Raw genomic sequence first — 14,481 nt, forward strand, 5'->3', positions numbered from 1 at the left:
GACAATGAGGACTACTGAGAACTCAAGAACAATGGCAATGGGTTTTTGATCCTACTGCACGTATTGGCTTTGTGGGAGCCTAGGCAGTTTGGATGCTCACCTTACTAGACCTGGATGGAGGTGGGTGGTCCTTGGACTTCCCACAGGGCAGGGAACCCTGATTGCTCTTTGGGCTGATGAGGGAGGGGGACTTGATCAGGGGAGGGGGAGAGAAATGGGAGGCGGTGGCGGGGAGGAGGCAGAGATCTTTAATAAATAAATAAATAAACATGTTCTGGGTAAGGAGGCATAGCCAATAACAGGGGGAAGACTGCACCAGAAAATGTGGCCAGCTACAGACAAAACCAACGCCCACCTGCAGGGTTCCTGACTTCCCGTTCTAAAGTTTTGCAGCAAACCACACTGTCCTCTGACTAGAGCTTTAGACTGCGTAGGAGAGAAAGGACCCAAATCACAGCTGTACTCCTGACCTTGGGCTGACTTCTGGCTCCAGTTTGACTCTGCAGAGGGCACAGCACCCGGCCAAGGTGACCTTGGTCAAAGTGCTTTAGTTTCCAGGAGAAATGTGAGCCCCAGGTGCGTTCCTGTCTGGAAGGAATGCTATAGAAGGTCTGTTGCCACTGGTCGTGTGTGTTTCCTTGGTTCTTGGACCTGAAAGCAGTTTTGCTTTTTGTCCATAGTCTGACAGGGCAGCCACATGCACGTTTTAGTACTCCCAGAAAGCAGGCAGATTGCTTTTTCTTTCTCTTTTTTTGAATCAGGGTCTCTTGCAGCCAAAGCCTCAAACTCACAACGTAGTCAAAGACTACCCTGAATTCCTCCTGATTCTCCTGACTCTACCTGCAGAGTGCCAGGATGCTAGGCGTGCACCAGTACATCTAGTCTATGCACTCCTGGGGGCCGAACCCAGGACTTTGTACATACGACGCAAGCTCTCTGCCAACTGAGCTATATTCCCAGTCAGTTAGTAGCCAAATTCTTGAAGCATTTGAAATGATCTCTTTCAAGTGATTCTTAGAGCAGTTTCCCCATGAAACTGGAAAGGGAAAAAGCATTTCACAGAGCCAGGCTTTCTTAACGTGATTGAGGTTAAGAATTTAATCCATATTATACAGACGCACAACAGTTAAGCGTGACTTCTGGGGCTGGGATGGCTTAGCCAGTCCTTGCCACACGAGCGTAAAAACCTGTGTTTGGATCCCTAAGCGCTTGACTTGGCCTCTGACCTCCACATATACAAGCACTTAGGTGTGTATACACCCATATGTGTGCTTTCTGACATCATCTGAATGTGGACGCGTGGTGAACAGTGAACACAGACACACAGGTCGTAGGAACACTGAAAAGACTCCTTTCCTGGTAGAACCGTATTGGCGGCAGTGACAGGGACGCCGTGACTCAGTGGACACGTGCCGGTCCAGATTGTCAGAACCCATTAAAGTCATGTAGTATGTGAGTCTCTTCACCCCATGGTATCATATTTGCCACACGTGAACAACAATTCTAATGACTATTGATGGGATTTCATTTTATCTTATGAGCATGGGCTATTATTTTCCCTGCATGTATGTCTGCGCACCGCCTGCATTCCTGGTGCTGGAAGACAGAAGATGGTATTAGATCCCCTGAAATGCCCGCTCTTTACCCTATCATGGCTCCCACTTCATCTCTCTGCTGTGTATCCCTACAATATATTCTGGTTAGGTGTGCTATTAGTATATATGCAATAATAACACAGCAGAATACTAAAGGCCCTGTGCAATATGGAATAAGACTACTCATACTGTTTCCGGTATATTTTACAAACATGCAGTTTTTCAAAGTCTTGTGCATAATTTTTTTAATATTGATTATTATTAGTTGACAGGATTCTTTTATATCTGTATGTGCACATACATTCATACATATTTCACTGGCGTGCTCCTGGCAGATGTCAAATTGCTTTCAAGTTTCATCTATTAACAAATGGCACTTGCACATACACCTGTCAGAAGACATCTCTGCATGTCCTCAGATGCTTTCCTGTCAGAAAGTTTCTGAAGTGGAATCGCTTGGCCAGAAGGCACACTTCCTTTAAGTGTCTTGACACACGTCCCCGAATTTCCCTGAAGAAGTGATGCGCCCCAAATCCGCGAGTGGTTATCTCTTTGCAATCTCATGGGTGCTGTCTTTTCACTCCAGTTTATTGAGATATAACTGACAAGTCGTGAAATCCACTCACGGTTAGGGAACAGCTCGGCGAGTTTCCTGCAGTCAGACACTGTACAGATAACAACACAGTCTAGGTTCAAAATATTCTCCAGGCAGCAGCTTTTGTAGTTTATCTGTTTGTGAATATACGACTGAAAGCGGTGTAGGGACTAAAATTTAGGGAAGTTTTTCTGGGTATTCTCAAAAAGTGGGACATTTGGTCATTCCACAACGTTTCCCTGTGACTATTCCCCATCAATTCTCCCCTCAGCAGAGCAAGCAGAGACCTGATGCCCATTACTATAGTTCCTTCAAATAAATGAAACGCGCTACATTTATAATCTTTCGAAACTTAGCCATGTTGAGTTTGTTACATTGTATTGCTGAATGCTTTTATACAACATAAGCATGCCATAGCAAGTTTAGCATTTTCCTGTTTCTAGATTTGAATCTTTAATTTTTAAACATATTTATTAATTCTTTAAAAATTTCATAATTTTATATATTTATTTATAAATTTATATATTTATTTACATATTTNATTATATTTTTATATACTCAAGGGTGTGGAGTCATCCCCGGAGCATGGTCACTCTACCAGAGAAAACACCCTTAAAAACTGACTTTCCTTCCCTAAGAAGCCATGAAAGGGCAATGGTTCTTCGGTTATGCTTGGGACTCCTGAACCCTTCCGCCCTCCATGCTAGAATGTTGGTTTGACCACAGAAACCACAGGGACTCATGAGTGCAGTGGCTCTGTCGTGTGTAGAAGACATGCTGTGCCCTGGTCCTGCCCAACCTCTGGCTCTTACGTTTTCCCCATACCTTCTCTGTGAAGGCCCTTGGAGGAAGGAATATGATGTAGTTGTCCCATGTTTGGGTGAATAGTCCACAGACACTTGGTACTCTATACTTGGATCAGTTGTGAGCTTCTGCTTTAACCGCCATCCATTGTACAAAGAAACTTCTCTGATGAGGTCTGAGGAATATATGGATATAAAGACAGGAGCTTAGAGAGTATTTTGATACCAGATCAATTTAGTAAAATAATAATAGTATAGTAGGTTTACCACCAGGGCCTATAAGCTACTCAACCATGGATTCTTGGTCAAATTTTCTATACCAGTCGTGTATTTCCTTCTGTGGATCTTGCCTCAAATCTGATCAGAAAGTAGTTGGTTGCTTCTATAAATATATTGCACCTACAGGTATATCTTGTCAGGCCAATCATTTTCAAGGCTCACAGAGCAACAGCTGGGTAAAAGGGCAGTCTGGGTTGTTGCTATTGAGGCCATTTGTTTGTTTTAAACTAAGGAGCAATAGTTCAGCTGTTAAGAGCTTTTGCTGCTGTTGCAGAAGGCAGGAGTTCAGTTCTTTGTAGTCACATGGCAGTTCACAACCATATTTAACTGCAGTTCCAGGGCATGTGATGCCCTCTTCTGGCATCTATAAGCATTGTGCGCATACACACACACACACACACACGCGTACACACACACACATACACACCAATGTACACCTGTACCTGTGGTACACTTACACATGGTACATTCACATACTAGACAGACAAAAAATAAAACTAAAAAAATTTAGACTTAAAAATTATTATTATTATATTTATTTATTGTACTGTGTGTGTATTTGTGAGTGTACATGGGGAAGTCAGATGACAGCCTCTGGGAATCTGTTTTCTCCTTTCATCATGTGATCCTGGAGAATGAACTCGAGTCCTGAGGCTTGGCAGCAAGTCCCTTTATCCTCTGAGCCGTCTTGCTCCCCTGTTTCTGGATTTGTATATAAATTGGGCCACAATGAACCCTTATATGCATGGGCTTCTATAGACAAACTTTTCATTTTTTTCTTGGATAAATAGATAAGGCATAGAATTGCTAGATTATGAAGTAGATCTATGTTTTAGCTTTTTAAGAAATTGCTATGATGTTTACCAAAGTAGTTGTACTAGGAACTGAAGAATGACTCAGCAAATAAAAACACTTGTGTAAGCATGAGGGCCTGAGTTCAAATCCCTAGAATCTGCATTAAAAAGCATGTGAGGGTTCCATTGTCCTTGGTGTACTACTGTCCCTTCCTTCTTCCTTGGCCTTTGAGGTGGCTGCCATCTTTTTCGAGGCATCAAGGTTGCCCTCCTGCCTCTGGTGAAGAGATTATGAAAAAGAGAACCAAAAAGTTCATGGGGAACCAGTGAAACTGGCATGTCAAAACTAAGCAAAACTGACTGAAACCCAGAGGTATAGACAATGGGCTGAGAAGAAGATTTAAGGGCCAGATCCTCATGAACAACATTGGTTGTGTAGGAGTCAGCCATGAAAAGCGAAATATAAACAGATCACCCAAAGGAAGTTCCTTACTTTCAACCATTATTACCTGCCAGTGTAGGACTCAGCCATTGATAAGTTTAATGGAGGCCTGGGTCTCAGTAGTTTACCCTGAAGCAATACCTGGTTGCAGGAAGGACCATAAACTAAAATTATTTGAGCACCACCCAAGAACAGGCCATCCAAAGGAAATGCCTAAAGTTCCAACCGCTGTAGATAGGATCACCTGCCAGCACACACTCACCAGGACACCCTTGGACAAATGTCAGCCAATCAAGGGCCCTGAACTTCAGAAACCCCTCACCCTCACCTTTACTACTATAAAAACCCAACTCTAAATGAGCTCAGGGCTCTTTGTTTATTCCAATATGTTGGACGTAAGGAGAGACAGAGTTTGCAAACTTGCATAAAATAAAGGCTCTTTGCTTTTACATATGGAACTCAGTCTCCTTGTTGGCTTTTGGAGGACTTTGTGGATTTGGGCAAAACAGTTGCTGGAGCAGCAAGAAAACCAAGTACATGTTACCTGGTGGCTTCTGGAAGTTTCTGGTCCTCAGTGTCAAGGAGCTAGAAATGCTGTTTACTGTGCGCTGTGATCGCTCACAATGGCTTGCCCAAGAGCCACAAAGCCATGACAGAAAGAACAGCACAGCTGGTCCTGTGTCACTAATCCCAGTACCGGGCTGCACAGCGAAGAAAATGAGGAGGTGGCTCGTGTGTGTGTTTTATTTCTGTTGAAATAAAACCACAAAAACTGGGAGTAGGGAGGGTGGGGAAGCTGGGTGTGCTCTTGCTTGCCTGTCACCCCAATGCCACAGGGCTAGGAGAGGAGACAACAGGAGAGTAAGCGAGGATTGCTGGTTGTCAGCCTAGCTGCAGGGTCAGTGAGAGAGTGAGAGGCTGACCATGCCCCAAGAGAATAAGCAGGATACCCAACATCTTCTGCCTCCCACAAACACACAGACGTGTGTGTGCTTGCACACACGTGTGCGCACACACCATACATACAAAATCAGTCTTGGCATTTGTAGTGATTTACACACTGAGCAGGCCCCTGTTTATTCTCCCTCCTCTCCTGTAATTCAATGCTGTAAACATTTTTCACTTTTGACACTTTAGTGGACATATAGTAACTCGCCATTTTAATGCTACATCGTCCTCAAAATGGTGTCACATTTTAATCACTAGATCACCAATGAAGATGAATAATTTTTACATTTCCTGATTATTAGTCTATTAACTCGCTGCATAATGAAAATTTCCGTATAACTTTTTTTAAGTTAAAAAAAAAAACAACTCTTGTGTTGGTCAGGGTTCTCTAAAGGAGCAGAACCAGCTATCCATGGGACTTATTGGATAAATGTATATGTATCTATACGGGATTTATTAGATGGATTTACAGGCTGAGGTCCAGGTAGTCCAACAAAGGATGTTTCGCAAATAAAGCTTGGCAGTTGTTCAGTCTCCAAGGCAGGATGTCTCAGCAGGCCACACACACCCCCGGGGGGGGGGGGGCGCTGGAGTCCCAGAAGGTCCCTAGAGAGCCACTGGTCTTCAGTCTATGCTGAATCCCAAAGAAGTGAGTTCTAATCCAGGCAAAGGGAGGTAGTTCCAATATAAACAACAGGATAGATAGACTTGCCAATGGCAGAAAGGGCGAGCAGGCAGAAAGCAAGTGATTCCTTCTCCAATGTCGTCGTGTCTGTGGGCGTGTATGTGGACTGCCATCAGAAGGTACAGCCCAGGTTTAGGGTGGGTCTCTCCATCTCAGATAATCTGAGTAGGTAATACCTTCCCAGGCATGCCGAGCACTTTAGATTGTAGTTGATTCTAGATGTCATTAAGGTGACAGCTAAGTCATTGCAACAACTCCCTAAGCATCTTCTAAGATTGTTTGAACTGTCAACTGGTTTTAGATTCTATCAGTCCCATGTGACTTACATAAATCCTGCTTTTTTTTTTTTTTCAAATTTGCTATATGTTGGTAAGGAAGGAAGACGATTTGAATTCTCCCCTTCAATTTTAATTTTTTTATTTAACAAATAAGGTCAGATGGGTGACGGGAATTTCGGTTATAGGAGTAGTGTTCTATGGAAGTAGTGTGTGGCATGTGATTGTAAAAGAATATGGCTAGAGCCACATTAGTGCCAAGGTCTCAGCTCACTTTGTTTTCAACTTCAGAATAGAGCAAATCTCCATTCGTCTTTAATCCCAGCACTCAGGAGGCAGAGGCAGGCAGATCTCTGTTAGTTCGAGGCCAGCCTGGTCTATAAGAGCTAGTTCCAGGACAGGCTTCAAAGCTACAGAAACCCTGTCTCGAAAAGCAAAAAACCAAACCAAACCAAAACAAAACTGTTCTGATGGATTGAGCAAAAGGAGCAGTTGCTTTATAATCAAAAAAAGATTGAAAGGAAAAGCAACGACGAACAAGCCGCTTGGTCGTTTCAGAGTGAGGCAGAGTGATAGACAATCCAGAAATACTGGGTGAGGTCAATGTAGGGCTACTGCGGGTCGCCTTTTCTAAATGTTAAAACAAAGAATGGTTTGAGGAATTTGCTCTCTATCTCTTCTGATTTCTCAGAACGTTGATAACATTAACTTAGTCAATGTGGTTTGGTGATATGGAACTTCGCTGTGAATAAGAACTTTTTTATTTTTGGCCTGATCTCTTGCTGAGTGCAGGAGGTCAGACCAAAACAATGCCTTCTTGTAACTTACATTTAACAAACATAGTGTATGTTTAACTTTTTTTTTTTATTTTTTAATGGAGGGTCTATACCACAACCTGTCACTGCTCTGTCACTCTTAACTCAGGCTCCAATGTGGATATTGGGACTCTGAATCTTCATAGTCTGTGAATCTTTAGAAAGTGTGATTGAGAGAAACTGGAGGAAAATAGAAGGCGCATACTTATTGCATGCTTATTTTCTTTGTCTTTTTCAATTACTCAGATTTCCGTGTGTGTGTGTGTGTGTGTGTGTGTGTGTGTGTGTGTGTGTGTGATATCCTTATTGCAAACTGCCTTCAAATATTTCTGCAGAGTCACAGAACAAACAAAACACAGTGCACAAGAAAGGAAGGCAGAATAATTCTGGTTCTCCAGCAAGAACAGCCCAGCAGGGGACATATACTCAGGTACAGGAAATTTAAGAGCTCCTTTTGGTGCAGAAGTAATCTGAGCTGAAGAGCTAAAGCTACTTGAGGGTGTGTGTGTGTGTGTGTGTGTGTGTGTGTATGTGTGTGTGTGTGTGTCCTGGGAGCCTGAGACTCCTGACAATGAAGATTTAAATAACAAATGCAGACACTGAGAGGACAAACAGGTAAAGGAGCAGGGAGAGGCAGGATTGAACTAGAGGAGAGAGTAAAGGAAATACTGACAGGAGAAGCAATGGTGTGAGTGAGTGCTTGGAGTGGGCCAGATCCTCACGTGACCTGGAGACGTCACAGGGAGAGGCGGGGACCAGCTAGAGAAGGGTCATGGGAACCTTGTCATTTACTGATAAAGAAGACACTGGAAGGTGGGACCAGACTTTGTCCACAGATACTTAGGGAATTTTGGAGCAGGGAGGTGGGAAGGGGGCGGCAGTAAGATAAAACCAGTGTGTTTTCACTGTTGACTCAGTGATAGTTCACTGTCTAGGATCTAAGAGACCGGAGGTCTGTGAGATGGAGTCTGGGGTAGTCATGTGCAGAAGGAGAAATTCGGTTGTTACTCCTTTCAGATTGGAAGTATTCTTTTTCTTATGACTCTCCTAAGCAGATAACATAGATATGACCTATACTGGAGCCACTAAAATTTAGTGTTTTGAGGGTGGTTTCCTGTTTTAGAAAGTATCATTGTGTGTGTTATTATGGGTGACCAAGAGCCTAATTTAACAGCTAAAGGAAACAGACTGTATTTTAAAAGGTGAATAATGTTATAATGTTGGTCAAATTGCAAAGCTAGAAAAGTGAAGAAATACTTTTTGTTTAAAAAACAAACAAGCAACCCCCCCCCAACCCAAAGCAGGAACAGAATAGTTAAGAAGCAGAGGTATAGTTTAGCAGTAGACTACTTAGCTAGCTGGGTTTAATTTGAAGAGCTGCAAAAATAAAACAAAAGATTTAAAACCATCAAATTGAGAAGAAAGCATTTCTACAGTTATATACTAACTTAATTGGAAAATACAGTTCATTTTTTCCTTTTTTCTTCCTTCCTTTTTTTTTTTTTCTTTTTTTGGGATAGGATCTCACTAGCCTTGGTTAGCCTGCAACTTACTATGTAGACCAGGGTGGCCTCTCAAACTCATATAGATCCACCTGTTTCTGCCTCAGAAGAACAAAGATTAATGGCATGTGCCACCATACCGGGCTGGTTTAATTTTCAACTGTTCAAAGCCAGAAAATCTGAAGCATATAATTTTTTATGGGAGACAAACTTCCTTTGAAGTTTCCTCTGACGATTCTGAAGATAATTAAAAAACCACCATCATCACTTCATGTTCTCCCTGGCCTATTAGAAACCCCAAGGACTATAAGGGCAATGTTGCCAAGTGCTCCTTGCATGTGAGGTACTGTGGCAGGCACCTGGCCTATCTCATCTCATCTGCTTCCTTCAAAGACCCTGGAAGGAGGGTATGATCGCCAATTACATGTTACAAAATGAACAAAGCAGACCTAAGAAAAAAGTTTATGACCTTATTCAAATATGAATGGTTGAGATGGGCCTCATGAGACACCAGGCCTGAAACCTTTCTCTTTTCTCGTTTCCAGGGAAAGTCCTGGACACTCTTCAAGTGGCACACTGTTCTTGAGTGTCTTCATGTCCTGGTAAGTGACAACCCCAAACAGCTGGCCAGCAACCAATCCTCAGGGAGAGATGATGTTACATTCAACCTGTTGGTTGTTTTTTGTTCCTTTCTCTTTGCCAACATAAGGTAGTGCCAAGGAAAGAACCTCGTTCATGGAAGAGATGCCAACAAAGCTACCATAAGAAGATAACCCCAATAAAGATGATATTCTCTGTACGGGACTCCGGTTGAATGATCTGTCCAGTCCCTTTAAGAGACAAGCCACACCCACTCCCTCCCCTGTCTGCTGAGACAAGCTGATCTTCAGCTTCCAGCATGAGTCTTTTCCTTTTCTGTTTCTTTCTTGAAGAGGTAGCTTTTGTCTCTCCTTTCTCCCCACTTCTCCCCTCCCCANAGCTTTTGTCTCTCCTTTCTCCCCACTTCTCCCCTCTCTGTCTCTCTCTCTCTCTCTCTCTCTCTCTCTCTCTCTCTCTCTCTCTCTCTCTCCTTTCTCAGCTCTGCTCTTCCCCCTTCTCTCCTTCCCTTCCATAACCCACTAAATAAATATCCAACTTCACTCTGCATGGCTGCCTACCTGTCTTGGTCTCTTACCCACCACACAGCTTCCTGCCTGGGACCCTGCTGCCTACCTGGCCTGCCATGGTCTCTGGACCTCTGCCTGCTGCAGCCACAAGGGGACCTGCAGCATTTTACTTAAGCCATTACAATAGCATCTGAAATATTTCAAACAAGGAGCTGTGTGGAGGACCCTGAGTCACAGGATCACCCCCAAAGAGATTTCGCATTCCCAGGAGAGAAGGTAAATCAGTGGAGTGAAGGCTGTGAAGCAAGGCTGGCCGGAAGTTACCACTCCCAACTTAATCCCAGCCTAGAGAGAGAAGCCAGCTGATCCTCGGACAGAGTCCGGGAAGGAAAATTCTACGAAGTTGTGTGAAAGCCCAAACCTGCAAGAGGCTGTAGAAAAACAATCGTGCAGAATCAAGAGCCTGAACCTATTGGAGGATGCCTTAAGTAACCCAGTCGCTCTGGCCTCAAACTCCTCCTTTGAAAGAAGAGCAGGGTACAAGTAGGAGCCTGCTTTGGGAGATTATTTGAGAAGATTGCAAGATCGTTCTGTAAGGTGTTTAGCAAAGTGAAAGCCACACTCCCATAATGATAAACGTGTGTAAGACTCCAGTGGGAGCCAATTCGTGTAGTACAGGCTGTTGGCTGTGGGGGTGGGGGAGGGCATCGCTCCGTTACTGGAGAGGTATTAGTGAGCACGTCTTCAAGAAGGTGAGCACACAGTCGACTGAGTTATGTATTATTGTGGCTGTTTGTTAAGCGCACCCGAGGACGTAGAGTTAATCTGTCCAAGGACAGGTGGGGACTTAACTCAGGCCTTTCTGAGTTGCAAGAGATTCCACCACCTGCTGTGGTTGTTTGCAGTTTCTGATCCCAAACTGAGTCCGTTTTCTTTTAAAGTTGTAGGCTGGATAACAAGACTCGTGAGCAGCACGGAAAACTTTTGTTCTTGGCCCAAAATAGGAGCCGAGGGAGATAAGCTTGCCGAGCAACTTCCCCAATCTGTTTGGGGCTGGGCAGTTTCAGATTTCAGATAACAGGGCTGAGGCAAGGGCCGGGCTAATGAGGGCAGAAGAATACTGTGTCCCTCCCGTGAAAAGACAAAGAATTCCAGGTATTCTGACTGTGGCCTGCGTTTGTTTTGCTGTTTGCTCACATCTTAGCTCTTCCCAGCTATCTTCCCGGCCCTGGGACCAGAAGGATATTTAGCCTGTAAATGACATTGTAGTGTTGTCTCTTGTTATGCTGGCAGCCGTCTTAGGTCTAACTGGCTTTGGTAAGTGGTCAGGCATCTTGTGATGAGGAGTAGGCCTAGGCAGACCTTCAACTAGGATGTTGGGCAGTCGGAAACTGGAGCAGGGTAGCATATAGTTCTAGGTCCCTGTTTTCCAGACTTTTAGACTTAAGGTGATATATAGACATATGTATGTACACACACACACACACACACACACATATATATATTGGTTTTTCGAGACAGGGTTTCTCTGTAGCTTTGGAGCCTGTCCTGGAACTAGCTCTTGTAGGCCAGGTTGGCCTTGAACTCACAGAAATCCGCCTGCCTCTGCCTCCCAAGTACTGGGATTAAAAGCATGCGCTACCACGGTCCGGCTGATGGTATATATTTTCATGACAGATCACAGCATGGCGTCACTCTGCTAATGCAGCTTCTCTGGTATGAGACACCAGGAAGCTACTTCATATGAGAGCAGGAACTTCAAATGCTTTATAGATGCTAGGCAGAAAGATAGATGGTTGGATAGATGGATGGATGGATGGATGGATGGATGGATGGAGAGATAGATGGATGGACAGATGGAGGATGGATGGATAAGACTGATGATACGTAGGTAGGTAGGTAGATGCAGGGAGAGCTGAGTGATAACTAGGAGAGAAACCCTAGTGGAAATGATGGACAATAGGGGTGGCAAGTGTGTGGCTAAGCACACCTGCCCATTCAGCCCAGCCCACTAAGCCATATTTGGAAGTGGGTCAAACCTTGTGATGTACCTAGAGAAGATAAGTGTGACAACAAAGTTGCATTTTGAGTTTTACTAACTATGCTTAAGAGATCCATGAAACAAAAATGTCTTTGATCTGTAAGCCCCTTGCCCAATGACAGATAGTTCCTGAAATGCCAGAGAGTATCATTTATGGGAGATAACAAGTCATACATTTTCATTCCCTAAACAAGTTTGTTTGACCCATATGAGCTGGATGTACTTGATCACATGTGGGCGGGAGGTTCACAGGCTGGAGGTCCGTCAGGATGTATGCTTGGCCCTGATTGGACCTAATGGGAAATGCAATGAATTATGGGTTTTCCTTCTAAGCCCTAAGAGAAAGAAGAACATATTTTTTCCTTGGGCCCTTTATTCACATATCATTGTTAAAACTGTGGTGTCTTTTTATTTAATTTATTTATTTTTATGTGGCTGAGTGTTTTGCCTGCATGTATGTATGTGTGCTGTGTATACAGAGCCCCGTCATGTCAGAAGAGGACATCATATCCTCTGGAACAGGATTTACACAAGATTGCCAGCCATGTGGGTGCTGGGAACTTAATTCATGTCCTCTGAAAGAGTCACAAGTGCTTTTAACCACAGAGCCATCTCTCTGTCTCCTCCACTTATTTTTAAAAAATCTCTGTCCACTGTTTATTTTTAAAAACTATTTGTCCATCTATGGGTACTATGTATTTGTTTGTTTATTTTTAGGTAGGATTTCTCTGGGTAGCTCTGGCTATCTTGGAACTCTCTTTATAGAAAAGGCTGGCCTTGAACTCAGAGATCTGCCTGCCTCTGCCTCCTGAGTGCTGAGATGAAGGCGTGGCACTATGACCAACTTAAAAAAAAATCTATATTGATTTGTGTGTGCATCTCTATGTCTTCCTGTATATGCCACATGTCACGTTTGTGGGTGCCCATGGGGGACAGAAAATGGCATCAGATCTCTTGGAACTGGAGTCACAGCCAGTTGTGAGCCACCTCATGTAGATACTGGGAATGAACTGGTCTCCTGGAAGACCAGCAAGTACTCCTAAGTACAGAGCCGTTTTTTTAGGCCCCATGACAATTTTTTATGTGCTTTCTTTCCATTTCATTTTTTTTCTCTCTGTCTCTGTCTCTCTGTCTCTCTGTCTCTCTGTCTCTGTCTCTGTCTCCCTCCCTCCCTCCAGACACAGGGTTACTGTGTAGGTCAACCTGCTGATCTTGAACTCATTCTGAAGTTCAGACTGGTCTGGAACTCTCTCCATCCTCCTGCCTCTCCTTCCTGTGAACTTTTTAACTACCTTTAAAACTACTTTTCTCCCACTTCTGTTCCAGCACTGCCATTCAGTTCCACCAGAAATGCATCTTCCTGGCTTTGAGTATTTTGGAAAACATGCTGTAGTCAGCTTCTTGCACTGCATGATGCAAAATTCAGCAACAATTCCACTGTCGAGTCTGGTTACCATTTTTCATTAACTATAAATAATTGTGTGAATAGAACAGAAGCCATATTTGACTGGGTTTCCTTCGTTTCTAGAATTATGATCACTTGAACAAGGGGTATTTAATTTACATCATCAAACCAAACTCCTCAAAGGTTGCTCCAGTTCCTCGCACGCAGTGAAAAAAGCTCCTGGCCTCCACTGTCGGCTTGGAGGTACGATTGTGACCATTTTTAGACCCCTTGCAAATTCTGCAGCAAAAAAGCTATCTCATTACCTAATTTGCATCCATTATGCTGCTAATAGCGCGAGATATCTACCCTCTTTTCTACCTTCTCAAGTTTATTCTGAGAACTGAGTTTTGTTCTCGGCAGGTTTCCCACTGTTTCTTTCTTTCTTGTACACAGTTTTAAGAGCATCTCTCTAGTTCATCATTACCTTTTACATTTTGTTTGTGTTGCTACCTGACGGAGTAGTTTACAAATTCAAGTTTATTACCGCGATCTTGCCTTGGGATTCCTGCCAAACCTCTGTGCTATATTGGTTCAGTTATCCATCATCATATCAAGCGGCCTCAAAATTGAATGAAATATTACAAAACGACAGCTATTTTTATTATACATCCTCCTTTTGATTTTTGCAGGTAAGGGACTTAGGTACGTCTTAGCTGGTGGTTTTTGTGCATCACATGGTGTTGGCAGAAGCCATTGCATGATGCTCAGTTTATGTCGGGGCCACTTTAAACAATGCAAGATGGAATCATTTGTGCCTCAGGCCTTTGGGGGATAGCCAGAATGCTCCATTGGAAAAGACTTCTTACCAACTATTATATGTGGTCCACGTAGCATGGCAGTCTGGAGATAGATAGAATTCTCACAGGGCAGCTCAGGAGTCCAAAGGGGAACATTCCAGAAAATAAAGTGGCAGCTGGAAGCTATTCTATAACACAGGCTTGGGTTAGCTATTTTCTTGCTCATAGCAGTTTCAAGCCGACACATATGCAAGCTGAAGGTATGTATGTTATAGAATGTGCACCTTCTCATATGATCTCAAGTGCACATGTCTGTTCTCTTTAGTTTACTTCCTTTCTTATTGTCTTGATTGAGCTATGCATTTTTCTCTGCTCCCCTCCATTAGTTTATATTCATAACAAGAGAATATTTATTTA

General features: G+C 43.4%; 1 long non-coding RNA gene across 1 annotated transcript; it reads left to right on the forward strand.

Moving 5' to 3' along the window:
- Positions 1-7,567: 7,567 nt before the first annotated feature.
- On the forward strand, positions 7,568-9,662 carry LOC126511262 (uncharacterized). The gene is made up of 3 exons (XR_007594634.1): positions 7,568-7,661; positions 9,279-9,335; positions 9,443-9,662. It is a non-coding gene; the product is annotated as an uncharacterized lncRNA (long non-coding RNA).
- The last annotated feature ends 4,819 nt before the right edge of the window (positions 9,663-14,481 follow it).

Source organism: Alexandromys fortis, unplaced genomic scaffold (assembly GCF_014885135.2).
Source record: "Alexandromys fortis isolate MF-2015 unplaced genomic scaffold, M_Fortis_MF-2015_v1.1 scaffold_97, whole genome shotgun sequence".
Taxonomy (NCBI): Eukaryota; Metazoa; Chordata; class Mammalia; order Rodentia; family Cricetidae; genus Alexandromys; species Alexandromys fortis.